Source organism: Parasteatoda tepidariorum, chromosome 2, assembly GCF_043381705.1.
Source record: "Parasteatoda tepidariorum isolate YZ-2023 chromosome 2, CAS_Ptep_4.0, whole genome shotgun sequence".
Classification (NCBI taxonomy): domain Eukaryota; kingdom Metazoa; phylum Arthropoda; class Arachnida; order Araneae; family Theridiidae; genus Parasteatoda; species Parasteatoda tepidariorum.
In genome coordinates, this window is record NC_092205.1 from 98,096,071 (window position 1) to 98,107,978 (window position 11,908).

At 25.9% G+C, this 11,908-nt stretch overlaps 1 protein-coding gene and 1 long non-coding RNA gene across 8 annotated transcripts in view; one reads left to right on the forward strand and one right to left on the reverse strand.

Annotated features, from left to right (window-relative positions):
* Positions 1-11,908, reverse strand: part of LOC107446111 (eukaryotic translation initiation factor 4 gamma 3) — a 147,405-nt gene that overhangs the window by 30,179 nt on the left and 105,318 nt on the right. The gene's annotated exons all lie outside the window — the stretch shown is intronic.
* The window catches only part of LOC107451925 (uncharacterized), a 24,320-nt gene continuing 12,412 nt past the window's right edge, over positions 1-11,908 (forward strand). The window contains exons 1-5 of one of the 6 annotated variants that reach the window (XR_011636263.1): positions 1-3,757; positions 6,289-6,467; positions 8,096-8,234; positions 8,965-9,190; positions 11,613-11,682. This is a non-coding gene — a long non-coding RNA (uncharacterized lncRNA). Of the gene's footprint in view, positions 3,758-6,288; positions 6,468-8,095; positions 8,235-8,964; positions 9,198-9,571; positions 10,963-11,537; positions 11,683-11,908 lie in introns of those variants that run through there. The other 5 variants (XR_006226949.2, XR_011636262.1, XR_006226948.2 and 2 more) reach the window with 5 other exon arrangements.

The following is an 11,908-nucleotide window of genomic DNA, read 5'->3' on the forward strand; positions in this document are numbered from 1 at the left end:
TTATGAAGATTATTTTGCTTTTGTTTGCTTTTTTTTTCTATTTAGAATTCTTTTTTTTTTTTGATGTATGAAACTATTAAAATGGCTGTTAAAGATTTTAGATTAAATGCCAGTTCAAAAGGCATAGTTTATATTCATTTCTAAAGAAAAATGTTGCCCGATGATAAATTCTTCAGAATAATAGTTCATTAGAAATTAATTACTTGAAATTTAATTAAAATAAGTATTTGTTTCAGATGGACAGTGTTTTTAAGTCAAAGACAGACCAAGAATATAAATTTTAACAGATGTGAAATTAATTTTGATCAATCATTTTCTGTTATATTTAGTTAATAAAAGAAGTTGATACTTACTTTTTAATAGAATTTCATGCGGCCCATTCATAACTATCAATGGCACATTCAACCTCACGCGTTGGAATTGAATGGGCTAAATTTCTATTTTTTGTTTATCTATTATTCACAGTAAGCAGTTTCTAATCCAATTTTTATAAATTTTTCAGATAACCAAATATATAAAATAAACATAAAATTTTGAGCTAAAGAAATCAAATCGAAAATATTACAAAACTAACTGAAAATTGACTCATTTATGAACACTCTTTCCTATAAGGGATTTCCTGGTTTATGAAAAATAATACCTTGTTTTGTAAAAAGTAAATTATTTAATTTGTTACATGTTTCCATCTTGAAAACCAGTACAAATATATACTAATTAGTCCTCACACTACAAGCTCCAGAAAAAGGTGTAATGCAAATGTTTTAAGATTTATAAATTCATTTTTTCAGAAATTTGGAAATTCTCTCTACATCATTTTTCTCAAAATGTATAAATAAATATTTCACATAAACTAATTTATGTGAACACTCATTTGACTTAATAAGCATTGAACAAAATTAAAGACACAGTTTAAAAAAAACCAAATAGTGTTTTGCTATTTATAAGTATTTATTTCATGAAAGATAAGAGATACATTAGGTAACATACTAAGTAAGCTAAACAAAATAAACGAATCACAAATTTTCAGCTCATTTTAAAATGAGAAAATTAATTTCAGAAATTATTTAAATACTTCTTTTATATGTGTACTACAGGTCAATACTCTCAATTAGACTTTGTGTTCTATCAATCATTGACCTTGAATATTTCTTATGGTGTAAAAAAATTCTTACATGTCAAGTTTTGTTTTAGTTTTTCTCATTTTAACATGATTTTTAACATTATATATTTACAATAAATTTTAAAGCATAAAATGAAAGTAAATTAATTTTTATATCTTTAATTGAGCTATCAATGCTTTCAAGAATAATTTTCTGGTGAAAAGCCAATCCCAACATAAATTGTGATACAGTTGAATAATGGTGGAAATTTAATGATACGTCATGTCATGGCATACGCATTTTGAAAGTTGTGAAAGTTTTGAGTATTTTATATTCGTCAATAAACATATAATACAGGGTTAAAGAATACATAGAATCACTCAAATAAAATAGGGTGAAGTATGCAAAATTCCTTATAAATTAATTTCATTTATGTAAAAGTATGGTGACTGAAGGTAAGAAATGCTAAAATAAAAAAAGAGGAATCAGGAATTATAAATAGGTTACAAAGAAAACAAATTTAAAATACATGAAACTTAAAATATGATCTTAGAAAATAAATATTTTATTGCTAGTTAAGTAGGTTTGAAAAATAAAAGTAATATTTACAAAAAATAAATAATTCACATTCTCTGACATAAAATTGAATTAATTTTCTTATGGAAAATCAAACTAGAATAAACTTGATTGTGAAAGATTAGCCAAGGGTCCCAATCCTTGCTTCCGAAACACGCGTGGCAGTGCCTTTCCCTGGGGAAATGTATGGAATTAGGTTGCCGGACGCTCTTTCACTGTGTTCCATATAATTTTTGCTAAAAATAAATGAAGTCTTGTTATATAAAAAACATACTCTCTTAAAAAAAAAGGAACGAAATCACTCAATTTAAGGAAAAATTTAGAATTAAAACCTTTCACTCCATTAAAAGAAGGCGTAAAATCAAACAAATATTAAAATATTCGAGAACTTGTTTACTTGAAGAATTAAAGTTTACTAATAAAATCTTCTTAAAAAAACAACTAAGCCACACAAAAAATTATTAAAAATGTCTGAAATAAATTAATAAAAAGTTAATTTTTTAAAATTTCTCAATATCACTCATGATAACAAATTCTCTCACTATAGAATATTTTACAAAAAAATTTTTAAGAAAAAAAGGATTCAAGCATCTTACATAAGAAAAAAAATATGTTTTGTTTAAAATATAAATAAATAAAAACAATATTCTCTGGGGAGAAAATTTTTCTTTAAAAAATTAAAATCAAGAGCCTCAAACGTAGGACAAGATATACTTTAATTGCTTAAACCTTACTTGCTTATTTAGTAAATGGTAAACTTTAGTTACTTATATGCATGCCATGAAAAAATACATTATTAAAGAAAAATAAAAGTTTAAATCTGTAAAATAATAATAACCTAGTTCCAGAACTAAGATTTATTTAAAATCAATTTAACAGAATGCACGGATAAAAAACAGAGATTGAAGTTTGAAGAAAATATTTAATAATTAATTGAGATAGATAAAAAATTAAATATATTGTGTGACAAGAAAAAGATGCTATTGAAATAAAACAATGAAAAAATAGTTAAACAAAACCAATAAGCTAAATATAAATTTTATCTTTTGTTCTAATACTTTTATTCAATTTCAAAATTTAAATGAGTATAAATACAGAATGATAAAGCATTACTTAATATGGTAAGACAATTTATACTACTAATTGGCAAATGAAAATGAAATGTATCTGATTGAATTATAAATGACTAAGTAAATTATCACCTTATATGGAAAAAAAGACATTTTGCTGTTAATATTTTTACAATTCATAAGCTTGTTATGGTCAATAATGAAATAATTGAAGTGGTGGATAATAAAATAAATACAGATATAGTAAACGTGACTTTACACGAAATTTTTCCAAGTCAATAAATAAAATAAAATCAGCATATAAACAGATGTAGAAAAATGATTAGTTTAAAATTAATGATAATTGACAGCATAAATTAGCCACCACCTTTTTCTCCTCATGGCAGAGAAGGAATTTTGTAAGAGTCTCCCACAAATTTAATGGACGAGTAATTTCTATCGCTGCTAAGTTCTTAATGTTTTCTTTAAAAATTAGAAGAGGGTTCTACTCTAGCTCGCTAGTCTTTGAAAATTCTAAAGTAGTTCTTTTCCAGCTATCTTCTCACTCTTTTCTCTAAGTTCTATTTAATACTCCAATTTTTATGCCCATATATATATATATATATTTCATAGTTTATTTTAACTACATTAAAGGCTATGCCCCCTCCTTTTATTCATTGCTCACCAATCCTTATAGTTTTACAATTTAATTTCTGGAAAAAAAATTTTGAAATTTAAACAAAGACACGTTTAAATAAAACATGAGAAAATAAATTTTCATAAATATGACGACTGGCCAACAGTGAAACTGTATGAAAGGTCACAGCAACCTCCCATCCTGCAGTAGCAAAACATAAGAATTTTTCTAAAGCATTTTCAAATTTTCTTTGACCATAGTTGAACCAAAAATGGGATAATACACCTTCCAATTAAACTTATCATTTTCTTCCAGGATCTCGTTTCGCAGTCATATCTTGGAGAATGTGACATTACAGTTTAAAAGAAATTAACAACAGCTGAAATTAAAATTTAGTAAGTAAGCGTTTTTAGTATAAATTTTCATACATTTGTTATAAATTATAAATAAAAATAACAATTATCAAATTAGTGATCTTTCTGAATGTTGTAAAGCACTAATACTTTTACACTTGTGTATGTTTTATGGCTCAAAAGTTTGCCACTCTTAAAGTTTTGTAATGTGTCTGATACATCTTTTCCTCAATTATTAGCAATGCATTTAATTCTGAAAGTGGCTTAAAAGATTGGTAACTTTATAATGTGTGCATTTTAGAACATGAAAATATGTTTGCGCACAAACACGCTACAATGATTTACTTCTCAAGAAAATGATTGCTTAATACATATAGTTTTAACTAATCAGATGAGTAACCAAATCAATGATTGAGAAGTATTTAGAAGAATTTTTGAAGTAATAAAGATTTTAGCATCGCAATGTCTTGCATTCCGTGGAGACAATCAGACAATTGGATAATGGAAATTATTTGGGAACATTAGAACTATTGAGTAAACTTGGCCCTTTTCATGCTGGACTTATAAACAATTATGAGAATAAGGGCAATGGACATACATCTTATTTATCAACTTCGAATTGTTATTTACCAAGACTGAATCGATTGATATAAAGCATAAAACAACATAATTGCAGAACTAAGGAAAGCAAAATATTTTTCTGTAAGTATTGATTCAACACCAGACATTTCCCATGTAGATTAGGTGACATTTGATGTCCGATATGTGAACGACGGAATTCGCATAGACCTTTTGGATTTTTTTTTTCAATTGAAAGGCATAAACCTGAGTACTTGTCTGATACTATTGTATCTTTTCCTAATGATCAAGGCATAAATATAAGTGATTGTCGAGGAAAAACATGAAATTATGCACCAAACATGGCAGGCAAGTACTCAGGTTTACAAGCAAGATTAAAAGAGAAACGTTCTGTCACATTTTTTTTACCATGTCAAGCGCATAGCTTAAACTTTCGTGAACAGGCTGTGAAATGCGTCTTAGAGGATTATTTCCAAATTTTACTGAAGTTGAATTTTTTTTTCTCGAGTCCTACCCATTGGTTGAATATCTTAACAAAATACTTAGAATTTGGACTAGTCGTAAAGTGTCCATCAGATACTAGGTGCAGGTTATCCACGCACCTGGAAAGTCATGAATTTCGGTATTGAATAAAATTTGTCATGATTGTAACTATTTTTTAAAAAAAAAAATCATGGAAAGTCATGGACCTAGGTCGCCGAAAAATCTAATTTTTAAAATGGAATCTCCCCCCCCCCCCCAATTTTATGTTGTTCCAAATATCTGAATTTCCATAGAAATTCCCACTGACAGTCATATTTTATTAAAATATAAAATGTTTTTATCATGTTCTTTAAAAATTATGGTAAAAGAAAAAACATCATTTCTAGAGTGATTTTTTAAACTAAATTTAGAATTCTAGTTGAAACAAGCCAGTCATTGGTGAACTTTTTTTAAAATCAGAAATGAGAACAGAAAAATCAGGAGTATTTCTTTCCTTTCCGATGTGCAAGAAAAGTTTCTTTAGAATATAATTCTGCAGAAAAAAAAGGGAAAAGAATTTATTTGCTTTTGTATTTTTTTCAGCTATTTCATTGCTTCAACTCTTTCTTTACTCTGTTTTTCAAATTTAAAATCTATAAATATGAAGATGCAGAGTATAACAGTTTTGGTTATACCTATTATTTGAATTAATGCTATTGTGATGCTTTTTTAAATTTATTGTGTTTTTGTCAGAGAAAATAGTAACTTCATTAAGTCGTGAAAAATTCTTGGAATTAGTCATGAAAAGTCATGAATTTGAAAATCTGAAATGTAGTAGATACCCTGCAATTAAGTTAATTTTAAAATACATTGAAAGCTCAATAAATTTATTCTACATAATGTAATACAATCATGGTACCTATCAATCTGAAGCTTCAAGTGACCATCATGGATTGAACCTTAGTTTTTTATAATGACAACTCAACCTCTAAACAAGCCATTGCAGCTTAGTGGTTAAGGTTATATACAATGTCTATCTTAATTTGAACATACATTATTATTATATTACATTACATTTATATCTTTCATTTCAAAAAATCTAACTTGTTGTTCACTTAATTAGTTTTATAAATCAATAAGCCATTTAAAATATAGTATTTTTTTAAAGACATCTCTTGTTCAATTTTAAAAATTTATCTAAAGTAAGTCTAAGAATTTAGAAGTATTAATAATTTATCTAAAGTATCTAATTCCAAGAAAAGGTTGTATCAGTTTGATCATTGATGGAACTATCACACTTATTATAGAAATGAAGCAACTACGTTTCTGTCTACTTCAAAAGATAAATTAGATAAATAATACTGTGTTTTAATATGAAACTTTTAAGAGCAATGTTAGAAATCACTTGAAAAGAAACTTCAACTTTTTTAGTTGCCTAATTTAAAAAAAAAGTTCTTGATAGTTGTTTTCTTATTATATTAAAATGTTTATTATGTTACTAAAGTATATTTTATTATTGTATTTTTTAATAGGTCCTCCTTCTTTGTTAAAATTTGAATACGAGCTTCCCTTAAGACATGCTGTGATTCTTATTTTAAAAGAAATTGCAAATTAAATCAAACTGCTGCTAAGAGATACATTTCCTCGTATTTACATTCAAAATACAGATGGTTTAAATTCTGTTGAATTTCTATATTTTTGTCTTGAAGAGGTGAGATTATATAAAGAAAAATAATATGTTCTAATACTTTTTTTCAGTCAATAAATATTATCATTATGTTTAAAATTATGTATACTAAACTACTTAATAATTTACAATAATATTTCAGTTACCTATTTCTAATAATTTTTTTTCATTATATAATTTTTTCCATGTTTAACGCAAATGTTTGAAGTGAGCTTTATTTTGATACCATGAATTTTTTTATCATTTTCATTTGTAACATTTGTTAATATCTAATATCTATAGTTGATATATTTAAAGTTTATTAATAATTAAAAAAAGTTTTAATTTTTTTGAAAAGAAAAAGTTTGACTCATTAAAATTAGGATATTTAGTGTTTTTATCTGCTAAACATTTAAATTTTTATATGCACGATAATTATCTTAAATTCTCAGACTTAAACATTTTATAATTAAATGTGTGAAGTTACTAATATTTTTCTTATAAAAGAAGCACTTAAATTTATAAATCTGGAATAACTGTTAATTACTCTATTATGATTATGAGTTGCGCTCGAAACAGTTGAAATGATGTATGGCAGTCACTAAGGAAACAGATTATTCCACTAAGTTGTAAATTTAATTGCAACTGTTAATCAATACCAGACCCTGTAATATTCATTTTTCTGATTGTTTTTGTTTTGTTTTTCATCCCATTTTATTAGGAAGCATTGGTGATTAATGGTAACGAATATATATAGAAACATTAAATGGGCACAAAATAATATGGAATATAGATTTAATACATTTTCTTCCTTTTTTTTATTCCGTAAATTGTTTGAGAATTCTGTGTCTGTTTTGTTTTATTCTATGTTTATTCTGTTCTTTTTTTATTCTGTTCTCAATATTCTGTAAATCTGTTTTTTTTTCTGTATTCTGTTTGTTTTTCCTCCTAATTTTTAATTATGTGCTTTTTATTCTGAAAATTTTATTTCAACATTTTCTTCAAGCTCATATTTTTGCTAAATCATTCATTTTTTCTTATGAAAAAAAGTTTTATGCATTTTTAGGGTTTCTTTATTGCACTTAATAGAAAACTTATCCTTTTTCATATTTAAACTTACATTTAGAACATTGCTGCTTATATTTAAATATCTTTAAACTTGCTTTAATTCAAAATTATTGAGCTTGATTCACAGAATGTTTCAACCAAAAAAGTTCTAAAAAACAAATCTAGATATAAATTAAAATAAAACAAGGATATCATGCAAAATTTGAAATTTTATGTGAGCTTCAATTTTATTTATTGAAAATGTACGTTAGAAAAGGAAGGGGAGAGTGGAAAGTAGAAATGATATACTATCGGTGAGAAAAATAATGTGTGTGTTGCATTAACAAAGATTTAAATTTTCAACTAACTTTTATAATCTGGAACAAAAAGAAAATAGTCTACTGATGGAAAATTAGTAATTTTCAGAAATTCCATTTTTTAATGAAATTTACTAAAAGTTCTTTGCTGGCTGGATTCTAGATGTCACCATTTAAATAATAATAATTGTGTCTTACTGCTAGAACGTAAAAAAAAAATCTTGTACTAAGCTATTATGAAACACAAAATGATAAAAATAATTGTGCGCATATGTATACAGTGTATGTCAACTTTTATTTTCATCACAGACTATCACTTCATATGTGTGTGAGGAAATTGAATCTGGAGTAAAAAGATGTTTTATTGTTATTGGAAGAAATGAAAAGCAGTGGAAAGCTTACATGGGGCACACTGATTTTTCTAAATTAGAAGAAACTGGAAATGATAGTAAGACTTTCTAATGAAAATTAAATTATTATCCATTTTATCTTACATTTAAACATTTTTAACCTTAGTCTCACGAATGTTCTAATATGTCTAAGAAAAGCTTTTTTCTTTCAGTTCTTTTGTTTTCCTTTCCCTTAAATCAATATTAAATAAAATGTAATTAATTTTTTTCTACTCTTTGCTTTCATAACCCGAATTATTCTATGTTCATTTTTTGCTTATAATGTGCTTTTTTATTAGCATCCAGTTTCCATGTCCTTGCAAAAATTGAAATTTTTTGTCATACCATGGCTTTCCTTATTTTAACCTTGTTATTCTTCTATTCTTTGCGTTTCTGCTCTTTAACGAAATTTAAAGAATTTGTCATGGACAATTTTACAGTATTGATATTATAAGCAAAACTATATTGTTTTAAAAGCTTCTCACATCTTGTTAATAAATTTAAAATCTGAATTAATGTCATTCAATCATTAAAAATTTGTAATAATCTATTGGATTTTATTCAAACAACTCAAAAAGAGCATAAAACAATAGATTTTTGATTAAGAAATCATATATTCATCAAAAAATTCTAGCAACATAGTTCTTTTATGAAGAGATAAATTATTTAACATTATAAACATTCTATTACTTAACATAAAAGGATCATATGTTACTTACATTTTTGCATAAAGTGATTTATAAAATAAATTTGTTACAGATATTTTTTATTTATTTTAAATGTTTTCAGGTGTTAAAATACATCAGAAGTATGAAATTCAAGGAGTAGCATTGATCTCAACATATAATATGTTCCTAGCTCTCCTACTTTTGCCAATAAGTCTGCCTCATCAGGATTATCAGTCTGTTCCCTGCCAACATCTCCTGTGGCTACTGCAGCTGACAATACTGTTCGTCCAGTTACCGTTTTTGTACCTCGTCAAAGGTTTTTTCTGATGATGGTTAAAGATAAAAATGTAAGTTGTGTTTATATCATACAAACTTACTCTTAATGGCTTATCAAAATTTAAATGATCTCAAACTGAACTTAATGCATTCAGAGCTATGGATATTGAATTAACCCTTTTACAATATTGAATTTAGAAAGTTCTATTTTCTTCTTCATTGTTACATTACTGTGATGTTCTTTCCTTTGTTTTAGGTTAGAAAACAGTGTAGCAATGAAAATTATTTTTTTATTTAATTTTTTTTAAATTTATTTTTTATATAATTTATTTGTAATACCTCATTTTACTTATTTTGAAGAAAATAAAATTTTATGAAAAATTATATGTATATTATAATTAATATGAATTATTATTATTAATATGAACATTGTAAAAAATGTTTATTACTAGTTAGAAAATTTCTGGTACGTCAGATATATATGATATATCAGCCCATGGAAGGCCAAGACTTACTGTTCCCTTTCCAGTTTTCTTCGGCTTTTGGTGCAGGACCAGATGTTCTGGTTGGGTGGTCAGCCAAGTATTGAACCACCAGTGTTTCATCCCTAAGTATATTCTTTGTGTTTCTGCTCTTTAACGAAGATTTAAAGAATTTGTCATGGACAATTTTACAGTATTGACATTATGAGCAAAACTATATTGTTTTAAAAGGCTATATGGTTTACCAGGCCTCGTGATACATTTGTAAAATTTTTAAAAGCGAAAGTTTTGAATTCTTAGGATGATGTGCAAATGATTTTTTGTGGAACTTAGCAGATGAAGATGCAGTAGAATGTATTGAAGCAACATTGCTAGCGTTATTGATTCCAACAAAGATTATGTTTTGGAATCTTTAAATCGTACTTTTATAGCATATTTTAAAAATTTTCACTGCATTATATGTTTGAAATACTCTTAAATGAATTGTCTTAATTTATTTCTGAACGTAAATAAAAATATTGTTTCTAAAATTACTTTTGTATGCAAAGAAAGTAGAATGAGAGGAAATGCAAAATTAATTGTATATAACATATTAAGAATACTTTTTGTAAGGGGTAATTTGATACAGAGTTATTCATATATCTTATTGTTTGTAATGCATCTATATTTCACAATCTATGATTGCTTGACTTTAGTAACAGTGTTTAAGTTGACCCCTTCATGTTCCTAAAATTTTTGAGGCTTGAAAAATTGACTTATACATTAAGATATACCATAACTCTTTTAGCCGTGTGTCTTATTAGCTCGTTATAAATAACAAACATTATTTCAAGTGTATTTTAAAAAATTCTGCTTAGATAGCTGAGTAAAAATCATAATTGCAAATGATTATTAGCCAGTAATTACAAACTTGAATTGGGTGGAAGCAGTACTTTTCTGAATTTCCTTCTAAAAGGATATGTCAATTGCTCTTAATTATTTTAACATAAGACCTGTCTATGCTTCACTTATCAAATGATGACAAAACTTCTGAACAGCCTATTTTTTGTAATTGTTGTAGGTTTATTGGAATATGAGTATTAGTTACAATAGGGATATACAAGCTCTAATTTGTTTTGTTGTGTCCTTTACTTCCAGACTTTTCAATTAGTTAAGCTTTTTGGCAACAACCTTATTGTTAATATTGTTGTTATTTATCAATTTTATTGAAATAAAATATGATAATTATGACTACAATTAATATGTAATTAATATTTTGCTTTTTTTAATCTTAATAGTTCATGTTGCTGTATTTTTCCAATCCTTGATTGTTTTCCTAATTTTACTTCAAACTTGATTAATGGAATAAATAAAATACAGGAATAGGAATAAATGAAATACATAATTTTAAATGGTAACATTTTTTTATTAGGTTTCCTCTGTAATCAACTGTTCAAAATGCATCCACTCCCTACAAATATAATATGTAATTACTTCAATTTTCAGAAAAACGTGTTTTTCTTTCTTTCTAGTATTTAATTTATTTTTAAAATTTATAAAGAATTTGCATAAATATGTTCTTAAACCTGTACTAAAAATTCTGTGCCAATCTGTAAATTATTTTTACTAATTTCTGGTCTGGAGAGGAATTCTGGAGAAGTTTTTGCTCATAATTTTATAATAATTTTGCTCAATTACAATATTTCATTATATTATTATGAATAATTCACATTAGTTATTATTANCACCTGAAGAAATGCTACCATGTTTTTTATACAGTTCATTAGGGTGCTCCACAAAAACTGCAAATGAAGTGCGCAGAACAAAGTGCTTTAACTTTGCATTTATTAATAAATCTTGTGACAAAATGGAATAATTTAGATATAGTTAGAATAATATGCATTTTTCACAATATTATTCCCCAATACTTCGTAATGTTCTCCTTTTACGGATTTAGAAAAAAATAATTGAAATACCCTTTCAATATTCTTCAAAAATTCTGTTGATTCACAGTATATGTAATAAATTCCAGGTTCAAGGAGAACAAGGAGATCAGAAGTAGAAACAGCCATGAGAGAAGAAAAATGTACAATTAAAGAAAGGTATAGAATATTTACGGTGTTTTCTAATGACCAAAATTAAATGTACAGTTATTATTAGATGATTTAACAAAATATTACACTCTGACTTGCTTTCAAAAAATTTTATATTGCAAAATTGTGAAATTAATTTTAGTTTTTATCACTGTTTGTTCTTCTTACTGCATTAAGAAACCATCTTGATTTCTAAATATCATATATCCAAATAATTCAAAAGTATAAATATTAT